Raw genomic sequence first — 16689 nt, 5'->3', positions numbered from 1 at the left:
GATGTACCTTTACATTATGTTTGAGATATTCAGAACTAAAATGCTAGGAGCTGGAGAATGGTGTTCTCCACCCTACTCAGGCAGAAAAGGAAATTAAGAAGGGATTTTCTCCTTACTTGGAGACTTCATAGAATGCTTTCTCCAGGAGTCCTCTCCTACATTTTCATCAATTCAAGGATTCCTATCATCACATAGGCTAACAATGTTAAACTACCCTTAAAGATCAGAAGTTTTCAGTAATGCTACAATTTTTGGAAATTCTTTTTTATGAAACATTTATCTTATGACCTATATATAGCCATTTATTTTGTAGATAAATGTGATAGAAAGATGCATGTAGGAGTAACAGTTAGGAAATAGTCAGCTGCTGCCTTTGAGCAGAAAGCCAACATGAATTCATGCACACGTGTAGCACATATTCTTTCTCAATTTGTATAGTTCTGGATGGCATATTTCTCTTTAGTATATAAAACACACTTATGAAAACATTTCAAATTGAATAGGGAAATCAAAACACCTTTACCTATAAAGGAAATTGAGTACTACATCCAGCATTTGAATACACATGTAAAATGCCTGATGGAACTGAAAACGATTTGGAATTAAGGCCATAGTGAAGCTTATGGACAGAGAAGATTGTCCACTGGATCTACTTGTGTCTCCAGTAAGCATTCTCTTTTGGACTTGGAGGGCTCACAGAACATAAGGTGCATACTGAACTTAAATGAATGCTTCTCTGCTCAGGACTTTTAGGATTTTCATTTGCTCTTTTGTTTCTGCAAGCATGGCAGCCTTTATAAATTCCCATAAATGCAAGATTAGAAATGTATTTTCAGACTCCTGTAGAAATCTTCTTCCAAAGCCAGAATGTTTTGGCTCTTTGGAAGAGAGATAACAAAGCTTACCTTACAGCTGCAGAATCACATACTCATGCAATTATAGGAGCTGGAAGGGTTTCTGGAGATCATCAAGTCCAATCCCCCTGTTAAAGCAGGTTTCCTACAGTAGGTTGCCCAGGAAAGCGTCCAGTGGGTTATTAATATCTCCAGAGTAGATTCCACAACCTTTCTGGGCAGCCTGTGACAGTGATCTGTCATCCTCAAAATAGAGACACTTTTTTGTCATGTCTGTGTGAAATTTCATGTGTTACGGTTTTTGTCTTTGTCCCTCATCCTATCAGTGCACTCCACTGACAAGAGCCTGGCCCCATACTCTTGACATTTGCCCTTCATATATTTGTGAGCACTGATAAAATTCTCACTCGGTCTTCTCCAGGCTAAACAGTACCAGATGCCTCAGCCTTATCTCCAGAGAAAGATGCTCCTCTAGGCCTCTTATCAATGAAGGCTTTCACTGGACTCTATTCTTCTTTCTTGAACTGTGTTTAGCAGAATATGGTGGCAGTGAAAAAAAGTGGACTGAAATGCAACTGCTATTCTTTGAAATGATTAATTCCCAACTTCAAATGCAGCAAACTTTAGGACTGTTGCCTACACAAATGTCAAAGCCATACAGCAAATCAAAGTAGTTCTGGAGTACGTTGTTAAAAATTCATAAAATGCTTGTAAGGGAAAATGTTTTCGCTGGAAAGGAAAATGTGTCCAAAGTTATTACCTATTACTATTTCTGCCTTTGCTCTATGTTTAGAGATTTTTAAATTAAAATAGGATATAATTGCAATATATCAATTTTCACAAAGTAATAACTGTGTGGGCAAATGTTGCCCTTCTGACAAATAGTTCAATATGTTTACTTTTAGTTTGCAGTCCTTGGTGTCCTTCCACTGTTTTGAAATGCAAATCCCCCAAATAAATAAATGGATGTTTGGCTCTAGCACAGACTCAGAAGTTTTTAATGAAAAAAAAAAAAAAAAAAATTAGAGAAATGGAAACTGTGTTTTCTCAGATGAAATTCTGAGGAAAGAACAGAAAGTGAATGAAAAACAAACTAATTTTAACTAATTTCTAAGCAAATTTCTGTTTTTATTATTTCACTGTCATTATATTCAGGGTAGTTTTTACCTGTGTTCTGGATGGGAAATGAAGTTTTCCTCTGTGGAGGTAGTTGCATAGCGCTAGTAATTCAACCTCAAATAGGAAAATAATCAATATTTTTGAACAACTCTGTTCCACCACCTCTGAGGAGTGATTTTATATATTGTGAAAGAAATGTAGATTTCTCTTTGGATTTGATTTACTTCCTGCAGGATGTCCTGGCTTTGGTTGGGAGAGAATTAATTTTCTTCATAGTAACTGGAATGGCAGCGTGTAATGGATTTAGGGAGAAAGTGATGCTGGTAACAAACCAGTATTTTAGTTAATGCTGAGAAGTGCTTAAACTAATTCAGGAGAATTACAGCTTCATATGCTGCCCCACCAGCAAGGAGACTGGAGTGTAGCAGGAATGAGAGGGGATGGAATTGGAACAGCTGACCCAGTCTGATCAAAATGCTGTCCCACAGCATATAATCCCATACTGAACAATCATTAGTTGTTTGTTCATATTTTGTTTATTCCTTTTTCTCTCTTTATTGTTTTGTTTTGTTTTCCCTCTTGCTTATTAAACTGTCCTTATCTCAGCCAGTGAGTTCTCAGACTTTTACCTTTTGGGAGTCTCTCCTCATCCCATTGCACTGGGGAGAGAGCAAATGTCTACATGCTGTTCGTTGGGTTAAACCAGAGAGATAAAGAACATGAGACATAACGGATGCCATCTAGAAACATTGATATAATCACTGGCTATACATTTAGAAAGGTAAGCTTTCCATCTAGAAGTACAGCCATCTTTCATTAAAGTGGGCTCCAGGGGAGGACAATTTCTGCTATCTAAATGAGAGGTTTTCCTCTTTCCAAGCAAGTGTACAACATTCTGTTGACAGTGAGCATGAGGAAGCCAGTGCTGAGTTAGTCACAGAAAAGCTTCAGCTCTTGTTTTATTGAGGCAAAGCTCTGAGGCTGCTTCAATGCGTTTCTCTCCTATACTTCAGTTCCAGAAGTTCATTTCCCAGCTGGAGACTTGGTTTCTTGGTGAGACTGTTTTCTGGAACTTGGTGATCTTGGTGCTAAGTGCCATTATTACAAAAGGGGAAATTCAATCAGGAAGGCAAAAACTGTAAGGCAAGGCACCATGTAGAGCCTGATCATTGGTTCATAACTAAGAATAAAAATTAAACAGGAGGTTGGTTTATACTGTGCCTTTCCCAGCAGCCTGCCTCTTAGATAGCTGCTGTGGTGCCTTGTGGGATGAATCAAAGCAGGGAGGAGATGTAGCAATAAAGATAATAAAAACAAGCATGGCTCATTCATCTTTTAAGAAAATGACACTTCCTTGTCTCAGGCTGCATCCATTTTTCAATTGCATCCGTTAAAACTATCCAAGTGTTCTACATCTGAGTAGACACATATCCCAGATTTAGTGTTTTAAATCTGAATTCAGACAAAAAAGGAATAAGGGAAAACTATTTGTCTTATGTATAGGCTTAATACAAGCCATTTATTCCTACTTCTTTTTATTCACCAAACACCAATGCTTTGATCTTCAAACTTATATTTAAATATCAGACATGATTCTGAATGCGTATAGGCCTGAAATTAAGGTGTTTTTTCTGTGCATAGTGGAAAGCTACATCTGAATAAAACCTGAGGGAGAAGTGTTCATACATGTTAAATAAATGTATGCATATACATGAACATCTATACCATATCAAGGTGTTCACACCAATCAGTGTACAATGTAAGGAACTGAACTTTCATTTTCTTTTTCTTTTTTTTTTCTGTCTTCTCTTTCTTTTTCTTTTTTTCCTTTCTTTTCTTTTTTTCCTATTTTTTTTTCTTCCCTTTTCTTACTTTTTTCAAGACACATCTAAGATGGACACAAGTGCAGCAATGACATCCCAAGATGTTTATATGTTTACTGATTGAAGGAAGGTTGATTGATTTCCCTCTTCTTTCTCCCCTTTTTATACTGTGCCACAGAAATCAAATCAGAGGAGTATCACCTGTGTACTTGTTGAAGGCTCCAGAGATTGCATTTAAGCTCAAGATAAAACTTATTTCTTTATTATATAATGCAACAGATTCTTTTTGTATGTATGATCTTTATGAGATCTCTAGAGATCTTGATGATCTCTAAGGCCCCTTCCAACTCACACGATACTATGATACTATCTATGATACTATGATATTTCCATTTCAGTGGAGCAGAAAGAGAAGTGAGCCTCTTGAGATAGGCAAGGGCTAATTTTGAAATGAAAAAAAGAAAATAGGTAAAAAGATAAAGAACTACTTTTGGAAATTCCAGACCAAGTCCTTTAGAACAAAGCCTGCTGCATGACCTCTTCTGCTCACTGCTAGGTTTTTAACCTTCAACTCCACTCTAGCCCTTCAAAACAGCCGCACGCTGAGTTATATTTTGCAGTATCTTTCAATATATGAGAATGAGTTTTATATTTCTGTTCCTGGTTTACCATGACTATTTTGTTTGCATTTGAACAGAAACCAACTGTGTTTTGTTGTGTATTTGGTTTTCTCCATTACAGTTTTCTATTTATTTTTTTATTTTTATTTTTTTTTCCCAGAGAAGGATCAGTCAGTTCTCAGTTCTCTCTTCTAGTTTATTCATTTATTTATTAATATTTCAAGGTTAAATGAACTTAATGAACTTTTACACTTTTCCCAGATGTTTTTATATGCTGTTTGTCTCCATAGTTCTTTTGAATTACACTTTTTTTTTTCTTTTTTTCTTTTTTTTTTTTTTTTTTTTTCTTTTTAAAGAAAAACAAACCATAATTGATCTTTTTGGAATGTCAGTTGATTTTTAAAACCTGTCAACCATGCAACACAGAAATGAATTTATCTACCTGTATCTGTTCTTCTCTAGGGACACAAATTCAGCTGATGTCTTATGAGAACACCAAATTATTTAACTTCATCTTTGAATCTTGATCTCCCAGTTTATCGCTTTTCCGACTGAACTAAAGAGAAATAAATCTGTTACTCTTCCTAAGTCTTTGTACTGCAGCTTGTCTTCATCTTCCGTTTCCAGACTTTCTTTCTTGCCTGACTGCATTCTCATCCTTCCCTATATATCCAGTGTTTCCCAGATGTATAATTTGTCTTTTATGTGGCCTTGCATTTTGTATGAAAATAAGTAATTAAACCATTATTAATGCAAGTAAAATTGCTTGTGCAGCAAACAACCTAGGAACTTTATTAGTAACTTGTCTTCAGCCTAGTTGATCCATTTACAGTCAAAATAATTTTAAAGAGGTTTAAAGAGTTATTTTCTCACTGAGTTCAAAACAAAGATTTTTCTTTTATAATCTCCTCTCCTCTCCTCTCCTCTCCTCTCCTCTCCTCTCCTCTCCTCTCCTCTCCTCTCCTCTCCTCTCCTCTCCTCTCCTCTCCTCTCCTCTCCTCTCCTCTCCTCTCCTCTCCTCTCCTCTCCTCTCCTCTCCTCTCCTCTCCTCTCCTCTCCTCTCCTCTCCTCTCCTCTCCTCTCCTCTCCTTTCCTCTCCTCTCCTCTCCTCTCCTCTCCCCTTTTCTCCATTGCTGTAGGAATTGTTTTTTGGGGTCTCAAAGCAGCAGCAGAGTAATTCCAGAGAAGGGAATGAGAAAGCACAGCAAAAGATTTACAAAATCCTGCTTTTTCTAACACTTTGAATGTCACTAAATGAGTCAAGTTGTACATGGTGCTGCTTTTATTTTTAAAGCTTGTGGATTTTTTTTTTTAAATTATTTTTTTTATTTTTTTACACTGTCCATGGTGCATCCACAGTAGAGTTATATATTCACACACTGCAATTCAATGTAAATGTCAATTTGCAGTGTACAGAATGTTTCAGACCTTTGCTTATTTGCTGGCCTTTGGAAAACAGGGAATAAGCCAATAATGACAGGAAGCCAGCAACGTGTCATATGATTGCGCACCTATAGTTGGCTTCATCCCTTTTAATTTGCTCTACAGTTTTGCTATACCTTTTGAGAATTGGCTCGTCAAAGGGAAACATAATTTCTGTTAGTATAAGCAGGGTAATACTTTTACATGTGGGAATTACTAGCTGCTTTGAATCAAATCTACTTAAAGTGCTGCCAGCATATGTGTTATTACTCTGCAGACATCATCTGGTCCCCTCAAAGCTTACCTTGTCTTCTTACAGGAAAGCCATCTCTTATGTATTTCACTGATTCCTCCTTATCACGTGTGTTGATAGCTTTCTGCAAATCTTTAAGGCATTTTTCAGGACACTCTGCTATTTCTTCCTATTAGCTGTTTTGGGCAGATTGTAAAACAACTGTCAGAATTTGCTCACTCTCTCTCACAAGAGTGAGAAAGATCTGAACACTTCTCATTCATTCATTCATTCAATGAGTTTCTGTAAAGAACTTTAACAAATCAATCTTTTACATTTACAAACAAAAATTTTTGGTTTGCCAGTTTTCAGTTTTATTTACCAGCCAAAGGAAAGTATGCAGCATCTAAACTAACTGACTTTCTTAATGCTGCATATGAAAGTTCTTAAACGATTTATCTTTTGGGCTCTTTTGTTTGTTTTTTGAATTACTATTTTTATTATTGTTGTAACCGCCCTTGTATACATTACATTAGGGAGATTCTGTGCCCTTAAATTTAACTAAAGCCCATCTTGCATATTTATGTCCTTTCACACAGATTATTTTTCCCTGAAAGTACTTTAAATGGTAGAAAATCTACTTAATTTCAGCATTTTTGAACATATTACCACACTCATTTTTCACTGCTGAAATTACAAGCCAATTTCTATCAAACAGGATTTTTCATGTTACTCGAAGAATTTGGCCTTAGGATTCTTAGATGTACTTTGCTGTTTGCATTGAACAGCAAAAGGTGTCCCACCCTAAAGGCTGAATTTAGAGCATGCTGTGAGGTTGCAGCACTTTGTTTCTACCACTGCACGGTGCTGCACCAGGTCATGAATGCACAGCAGGCAGACGTACGGTGCTTGGAAAATGTGTTTATAGAAGAAATCTGTTCTCTCTAACCCACAGCACAGGCAGAAGAAGAGGGAGCTGCTTCTCTGAGGTAAAGGATTGCATTTCAGATCTACTTTCTTAGTGCTGGGACAGCAGAGAGAACATCTGCCATATGTGCTGAAGTGCTCCTCTTCTGTCGTGAGAAGTCAGGGCCACTTATCATTATATCACTTATCATTATAAATCATCTCAGTAGGGTTTCATGACCGCATGAAAAAGACACCACTGACCAGATGGGACAATAGGTCCTGTCACAGCAGACTCTAAAACAATACATATCTCCAGACAGGCATTCGGGAGGATGCTTAAAGATGAAACTCCTCCTAAGCAAACTTCACCTTCCCTTTCCCCAGAAGGTCTATCTGTCTTTGAGTGGAGAATTCCAGCACCACTGGGTGAAATCCTGAAAATCCTGAAAAAACAAAGTGTGAGAAGGACGACAGAGCTACATTCTATCAGTGCTAGCAGGTTTTGAGCAGTGAAGACAGGGTGCAGTTAGAGCTGGTTATTTCTCTTGCAGAAATAATGATATTAATTTAGTGTATCTCTTTGTATAATCCATGTTACAATACAAAATCATAGGTTTGCTGCAAACGTGAAGCACTACGTAAGTGCAAACACACCTGACAGCATAATAATAATACATAAAACTGTACCAAGAAAGCCAAGGTTACCAAGAAATCCTGGCATGTTTTCCTATATTTAATGATAAACAACATTGTTTTCATTATTTTCATTTTTTACTCATAAATGTGAACACTTACTGTTGTAATATTTTGCCTGCTTTCTAATCAAATTAAATCTATTTATTTTGTGTAGCTGCAGCGGTTGTTAAAGCTTATAACTTACATTGTCACATTATTTTAATGAGGAAGAAAGTGATATTCTTACAGGTTATTAGGAATCCATACAGCAATTCCAAAATCATTCTATAAGTACTTTATTTCATTCAGCAAAAGTGCTTTTGCAACACAACAAACATCAGTGCCTGTATTCCTAGAGCACATTACAAAATAAAAGTCTCAGCTCCAGCTTGTACTCCATTTTACAGATGGATGACAGGAAATTAGGAGATTTCCAGGTATTCTCAGGTGTAGGTGATGTAAAAATGACAGAAATATTATTGAGGTACTCTATTCAAAATGATCACAGGCAAAAATTACAAAACCACAGCATGCTGTTTCCCAGCAAAATACTGCAATACTGAAAATGTCCTTTCTTTTATATTTTAATGCCAATGAAAATGTGTTAACCTTTTTTGTAAGGGGAGAAATATTTTTGTGTGTGTTCAACAATACATAATCAATCATTAATCATCAGTCATTAATCATACAGGATGAGCACAGCGTGACAACTGCAGAAATAAACAGCATCTAACTAAAATTTTGATATTATCAGGCTACACATTTAAACATCCCTATGAAGTGAGTCTAACAGAATGGAAATTTAGTTAGGGAAAGTAACTGTTTGTTTTTAAAGACTGCATTCTGAGAGTGAGGAGGAGAACTACATTATTAACTAAAGCATTATTTAAGAATCTAAACATGTTCCTGCATTTTCAATATTAAAAGAAGTTATCACTATTTAATATGCTATGTTCTTTTTTCTACTTTCTTTCGACCCAACCCAGTTTTCCAACATAGTTAGCTCTCCAACTGAGAAAGAAGAAATTCTTCAAAGATTAAATGCTGTCTTTATGCACTTCCTGTATTCCTACCTAAGCATGAACACAGAACTCTAAGAAAATCATCCAGGAAAGAAGTGAGTGTCATACTGCAGGAGAATGTAAAACAATTGGAGCCATGCTGAAGAAATTGCAGATTACAGAAGGAAAAGCTTTCCTGTTTCTGTTGTACAACAAAGTGGAACAAGAAAAACTAGATTTATTCTACAGTGTGTGTCTATTTCAGACATGATCTAAATTGATTTTGGCAGTTACAGACTAGATTCTAAAAAAATGATATCCAAATATATAACATACGTCTACGTTACATACTGGGAGTAACTAGGGAATGAGTTACATTTCAACTGAAGTGTACAAGTACCAATATTTAGCTCTGTTGATACTTGTTAGTGGTGTAGGACTAAAGAACTTTGATCAAGGAACTAATGGCTAAGAAAAAGTAAAATTTAGACCCTAGCTTGAAGTCTAAATCATTTAATTCTCTGGAATTTTAAAGGCGTACAGTGGAGTTGACGTGCAGCAGTGCTAAATGCCAAATTGTTAGTTGAAGGCAATGTGGAAGCTGATGATGAGCATATGAAGGGGTTTGACAATTACAGAAGTCTTCTAATTAAGTCTTCTAAGCTCCTTCTTCTAAGGAGCAGAAACTGATCTTGTTCTTGGCCTCGGTGAAGAACTGATTGCCCTCCTCTTGGACTTCTTTAAAGATCAACACTGGGAGATACGGTTACCAGCTTTAGTGGATGGAGAGCAATTAATCCTTTTTGCTGCTGTTTAGTGGCGAGCTTTTTATTTGTTTGTTTGCTTTGCACAGGTATCATGTAGTGTTTTGGAGGTTTTGGAAGCTTTGGAGAACACATAAAATATATTTTTAAAAAATCATTTTTCACTAATCAGTCTATAATTTCTAAGATCTAAAATCTACTGAAACGAGAGTCCCACACATTACCACAGTGAACCACGGGACCGATTGTTGTGTGGTCATAAAAGTCTCATATTTTCTTAAACTTGACATTCTTTCAGCTGCAGTATAATAGTTACTAAAATAAATAAATGAATAAAGTGTTTGAACTACAGTTCTAGGAGAAGCAGGGTAGGATATAACTTTTTGGGACCATCTTCCCTAATGTTCCATAGGTGTGTTGCTTTTTTTCCCCACACAAAATGACAAGCACAAGTAAATGAAATCCATGGGAATATTTCTTGCCAAACAGTTTGTTAGGGCTTTCTTATCCTTTCTCTTTCACCTTTCTTCTGTTTCACTTCTCATTCTTCACATGATGTTTAGGTTTTCAACCATTCGTTGTATTTTTTTTTTTCTTTCCTCAATTCCTAGAGCTTTCCTTCTCTGTCTCAGTTGCTTTCACTGTTTCTCACAGTCATCCCTGCTGTATGTTTTTTCTGCATTTCAGGGGCAGATCCTATTGCTGATTTATTTTTTATAATCTTATTTAATAGTTCAGACAGCCTGACTACCTGTGAGTTTCCTGTTAACTCATAACGCACCTTTCTCTTCATAGTGAGAGCCATATCAGTCCTCAAAAGAACAAGAAGAGCATGTCATGCGGTAAAGCTAGTGTGATCTTGCTTAATATCAGATAGTTCCTTCTTTGTAAAGGTCCCTAAATCTGGCTGACTCATGTAGTCTGGAGGAGGTTCCTACCCTGATTTGTGAACAATCACTGCCATTCCTTCTAGATAGGAATCCACAATTTGTTTTTGAGAATTAATTCCAAAGCCACAGACAATAACAATGAAATCAGACTGACTGCTTAGGGTCCTACCACAATAAGCAAGCAGAAGGATTTTAACACAAATCAATAAAAATGTGAAGACCATATGTGAGAAATTATATTTCTAAACATAGATGCAGATGCATATATTTACATAATCACATTGAAAGCCATGAACTATATACTATACATATTCATTATGAACCTACTTTTCTTTAGTTGATTTCCTCCCCTCCCTCCTGCCTTAGTTCTAGAGAGGCTATTATCTAGATTCCTTATAAGATGATGTTCAGCATAATTATTATTTTTGATCCCTAAACAAAAATCCCTCTGTTCCAAATTTCGTAACAGATGGGGCATCAACCACATCTCTGGGCAACATCTTCCAGTGCCTCACCACCCTCACTGTAAAAGACTTCTTCCCTATATCTAACTTAAATCTACTTTCATTAAGTTTGAATTCATTTCCCCTTGTTCTGTTACAACAGACCCTGCTCAAGAGTCTGTTGTTTCCTTCCTTCCAGTAGTTCCCTTTTAGATACTGATTGTATACCAAGCTGCATATCAACATCAAAAAAATGTTGGACTATTCCTTAGTATTACACTAGGATTTGATGATCATTAACGTCAGTTAGTACCTGTATCTTGTGCCCTGTTTCATGGCTTCATGTGATAAATGCATTAGTTATATATATTAGTTATATATATTAGTTATATAGTTATATATTAGTTATATATCATTTTTGTATTTGTACTGGTGACAGTAGAGGACACTGAATGGCTAACAAACCCCACCTAGTTCAGATCAGTCTGAACCATTTCCAGACATCTGAGAAAGGATTAAATGAAACTCCCTAAGGGCTAATAGCACAATGAAGAGATCCTTATTTTTAAGCACTCAAAACTAGACTTGAATTGAACACAAATGAAAATCAGATATAATTACTATATTTGGTACAAATGCGTTCCTTTTACTGATGTATCATTTCAGTGATACACACGACTTTTGTCTCAATTTTTTTTTTTCTTTATTTAGAGGTCTTATTCTTGTCACTAGAATAAAGGAGACAAGAACAAAACTGGTTTTGCTACAGAGCTTGATTTGATTCTGTCTGGCAGACATATTTCTCATTTCTGAAAACAGGGAATGGCAGCATTAAAGATGAAGGTCTGGTTAATCTGTATTTTGCAGGCTTGTTGAAAATCATGAATTAACTTATTGTAAGAAATGTATTCTCAGAGATGGCCCTTAAAAACTGGAGTGAAATGAAGAAGTAAATAGAACAAAAAAAACAAAGTTTCAATCCAAAAGGAAGTTTGGTCTCTTTATGCTATTCGTACATTTTGTTTTCAGTAGCAGCAGTGATTCAGGCAATTTTTATTCGAAACATTAGCCTGGCCCAGTAGGTGTCAGATTAGATATACATTACTCCATTATCTCCGTATACTACTCTGCATCAAAGGAACTGTTGAGATGGGGCTCATGAGGGAGGAAGAATAAATAAAAGATATCTCCTTTTTTTTTTTTTTTTTTTTTTTTGCTGTTTTGAAGGAACGCTTTTATCATTTAGAAAAATCAATAACTGGATTGACTGCATTCAGTAGGGAGTATTATTGTTTCCCATAATGTATCTAATGCATATCATTACCAAAGTAATCACATTATTATCTGCCTCTGCCTTCCTACTTGTTTCGCTAGACATAAAATCAGTGCTGTTTGTAATGGTGGTGTGTTTTTTTCCCTTTCTTTAAAACTGCTGCAAATTGTATTTCTTCCCAGTTTCTTTATTAACTGTATGAACTGCTCAGTAATTCTGAATTCAAATTCAATGCTTTCCCCATTCTCCACTTCTGTTTTATTTAAATTTGCCTAAAACAAAGCTATCATTACCTTGAAATCTGGCTTTTCTTTTTTGATATTCTGTCATAATGCCATCTTACCTTAAACACATTTTTACATACAACACCATGTAATAGTTGAGAGAGAAAAGCAGAGTATGTCCTCCATTCTAACTGATTAGGATTAAAGGGACAGAGATAGAGAAAGAGAGAGCAGGGAGTGCAGGTAACAAATAGAGCTTTTGAAACCATTGGTGGTAAAATCAAAATCAGGAACATTCACATCAAACGAGAAATGAGGATGCGCTGTTGGTATTAATTCACAGACTTAGCGCATTCTCTCCATCCATCTGAGAAGCCATTTTTTCTAAAACATGGGAAGTACCATTCTTATTTCTTTGCTGAATAAGTTATTATCAGTATGCTTCTTATTGCTGAATAAGGTATTATAGTAGCAAACAAAAAGAATGTTAACAGAAATAGGAATTGTTGCTAATAACACCCTATGGATTATGAACAGCTTAATTTGTAAAGGATGCTACAGTGCAGTTTAAGAGAGACTGAAACTTTGGCAAACAAATCAGCCGGCTCAAAAAGCATTGCTGTTGCAGTTCCTATCATTTGTCAATTAAACCCTGGGAGGAAATTTAAGCTCAAAAGCTACAAATAATTTTCTGCATTTGATTCAGCTGTTTTAAGGGTGATTTGCAAAAGAAAAGTTAAATTCAGTTAAACTCAGAAACATCTTTCTCAGCCTCTTTGCGTGACTTACTGGGTTGTTCAGCACATAGATGGGCATTATTTTTCTTCCAGTGACAAGGTAATTGCAAGCACTCCAAAGATAATCTAAGACATATAAATTTCTGAAAACATAGACATGAATGTAAACTTGCATGAGGTTGAAGTATGGTGATCTGGCATCTCTCAGTTAATACAGAGTATCTTGAATTCAGTGACACCGCTGAGCTAGAGTAATACAAAGCTTCTGATAATCAGAACTGAAATTGTTTCAGCATTCTCAGAAGCAGTCCTGAGAATACTCTTAGTGTTATCTGTTATACCAACTGTAGATATAATAACACAAGCTTATGTAAAGATAGATTTCTTTTACTTACAAAAAACCTTCATTTGTTCAGCAAAGGATGTACTTCCTCGTTATTATTATTTCATTATATTTGATGTGTTAAAATATATTTATGGGTAAGTAATAAAATAAGGCTTTCACAAACAATTTTGTTTGAAAACCATAGAAAGGTAAATAAGTCCCAAACACAGGAACTGGCAAGAATAAATGCTTAGGTAAAGCGGTGTATTATATATAGATATACTGAAGAAAAACCCATTTAACTTCACAATATGAAGAAGAATGAAGGATATTTTATAGAGACACAGGAAACTCAGAGTGAAACTTCAGTGTGACTATAGTTAGAGGGAGTTTCCTTTTAATGAGCAAATGAATAAACACTGAGTCTATACTCAATGCAGCAGTTTTTGGAAATTTGTTTTCCTTTGAATTTAAGGTCACCTAGTTCCAATTTCTCAGCTGTGAGCGGGGTAGAACCTACTGTGCCAATTTTCCCAGGGCACCATACAATGAATACCTCCAGGGATGGGGCATCCATAACTTTCCTACCACTAAGTTTGCCCGACTTGTATTTGTTTGTATGCTATTTACACACACATACAGAAAAACAAAACAAAACAAAACAAAAACAAAAAAACCCACAAAACAAGTTACCCAAATTGATTGTGTGGTCTATTGAAATGGATTAGAAATATAATATTCAGGAAGGCATGTAGGATATAGCTAAATTCCTGGTTGTTTGTATTCTCCGTGTTAATTTAAAGAGTTGTTCTTTGGCTCCATGACACAAAAACATTATATATTAAAAGAAGAATAAAATGTTTGAGAAATAGATATTAACTCTTTGGCTGCCTAGTAAACACCAAATATGTTAAAAAATATAAACTGATTTACATGTTGAAATCTGAAAATATGGTAACTAACAAAGATCTAAAGATTATGACATCTCACTTATTAGTGAAACTGGGCATCATGCTTGAAAATATTTTCCATCTTCCATTCACCTAGACTTCATTGTAGTTCACAGGTTAGAGTATGTTAAGGTTTTGAAATATATGGGAAAATATTTGAAACGTTTACAATGGAATATGTTTAACAAAGACAATGGAAGAAGCTAAACAGCAAACATAATGAGTACATTTCAGCAGAAAAGAGCTGGTGAAAAATTCAGGCTTGTTTAAAATATGATACATAAATTACATAAATCACACAGTCCACTAAATAATAAATTATCATTGTTAGCCTGAAATATTGCTCTCCTTCAATCACCTGGAGAAATGCTGTTTCTTTGCCCTTATGTCCCTCAAAAGTAATAAGAAAAGGATGTGGGAAGAAGTACCTACATACGCTTGAATAAAAGAGATGACTGTAGAAAAATTAACATTTTTTTCACTTTGAAACTGTTTCACGGCTATACTTAATTCAATTTTAAAAGGCAGCTTGGAAGATGTAAGATAAAAAATACTTTTAAAAGACAAATCAATGCCACATTTCACTGACAGGTAATTACGTGAAAGCTATATGATTTCAAGGACTGGGTTAAAATGTGATCAAGGATATTCAGCTGCTGGTTTAGAGCTAGTGCTTCTGCCCTTGCAAGTTTGCTGACTACACAAATGAAAAGATCTAAAGACATCAAAATGATCGTTGATATATACACCATTTGAGCAGTTTGACCAGATTGTTCTGAAGACAGTTCATTTACAGCTAGAAGAGATGCAGCACTCTGCTGCATGTACATCAAAAGTGTAGATTTTTGTATTTATTTCCTTTTATTTTTTTTTTAATCTAACATTATTCTAAATTCATAGAAAGTAGCCTGTATGAAACTTCAAGTACGACACACTCCGTTTGCATACTGATGCCTTATATCAAATGAAAACAAATGCAACATTTTATAGACCATTCCCTATTTATGAGAAACAGTAAATCAGAATGAAAGCTACATGGAAGAAGTTCAAGTTTGACTCGGTGATATTAGAGCAACAAAGCAACATCTTTATTAGCAATACTTCTTGCTATATTCACATTTCCTTTCCCTTTTCTTTCCTTTTCCTTCCTTTTTCTCATTCTCATTCTTTTACTTATTCTTTTTCCTCTTCTTTTACATGTGGGCTGTAAAAAACTAAAACAGAAGACCCAGGTAATATTCTCCCCTACATTAACAAAGAAAGATTATACTGCAAAAGCTTTAAGTCAAAACAACAATTATTACTACCAGTTCATTACAATAAAGGAATCACTGTAGTTCATGAAGAATCATGTCAAAACCCTGGAATATTTGCAATATACCTAATATTATTTATAGGCCTTTTGAAGAAAATCTCTAATTGACATACTGTGCTGTGTTTTATTTTTTCATTTTGAACATTTGAAGTGTTTATATCAACACTCATGCTGTCATTTTTAAATAAAACTTTTGTTACAGTAGAAATTATGAATTTGTTGTTTGTTTTTAGAAAATAAGCTTTTTTTTTTATTTTATTTTTATTATTTTTTCCCCAAGAAGGAATTAATTAACTTGCTATAAGAAAAAAAGTGTGTAGGGAAGAGCAATGTGCCGTTAATTAAGCAGGCACATAAACCAGTGTAGTCAAGATGAAAATAAACATGTCTGGTAAACTCTTCCCACTTTGTACTTCTTGTGTTAACTCACAATTCTGAAAAACATTTAAACTGAACTGCTCAGGACACTGGCTAAACAAGATTAGAAGTTATTAATCATAAATATTAACACACAGCCTGCTTCAGGTTATACAGTCTAAGACAGTACTACAGTGCTTGGTTTAGGCCTAACAAGAGATAAATACTCTGCTTTTTCAGAAGTCTGTTAGTGACATTTGTTTTATGTGTGGTATGAAGGGAGTGGGGATGCACAGCAGTCTTACAAGGGACATCAATTTGGTTCCATTGATGTGGAAAATGTTTTCAAGAACCCTGATTTAAATAATAAGGATGGGAATTGAGTCTGCAGGTGTAATGAGAACCTTTCTGCTACATCCAATAAGCAGGTTAAGTTCGGTCATCTTATGATGGCAAATCTCATTCAGTGTTAGGCATAAATAACAATTAGCTTAAGATAGCTTGGTGATCCTGATTTTTATCCTGTTCTACCATTAAACACACGGATAAGTTTTTGTCCTTGATAACCTCATTGAAAATAAAACCTTTTTGCATAGAACTTGCATTTTTTACTTTGCACAATCAGCACTGCTCCATCAATTGTCCAAATGTGGTGGGATACATATAGGTTTTAGCAGATAAATTCCCAAAACGGAAATTATTATTTTTTGCTTTAGGTGAGCTGATGGCTGCACTCATTTCTACTGAATAAATATG

Source organism: Excalfactoria chinensis, chromosome Z (genome assembly GCF_039878825.1).
Source record: "Excalfactoria chinensis isolate bCotChi1 chromosome Z, bCotChi1.hap2, whole genome shotgun sequence".
Taxonomy (NCBI): Eukaryota; Metazoa; Chordata; class Aves; order Galliformes; family Phasianidae; genus Excalfactoria; species Excalfactoria chinensis.
This window is presented reverse-complemented; position numbering follows the sequence as displayed.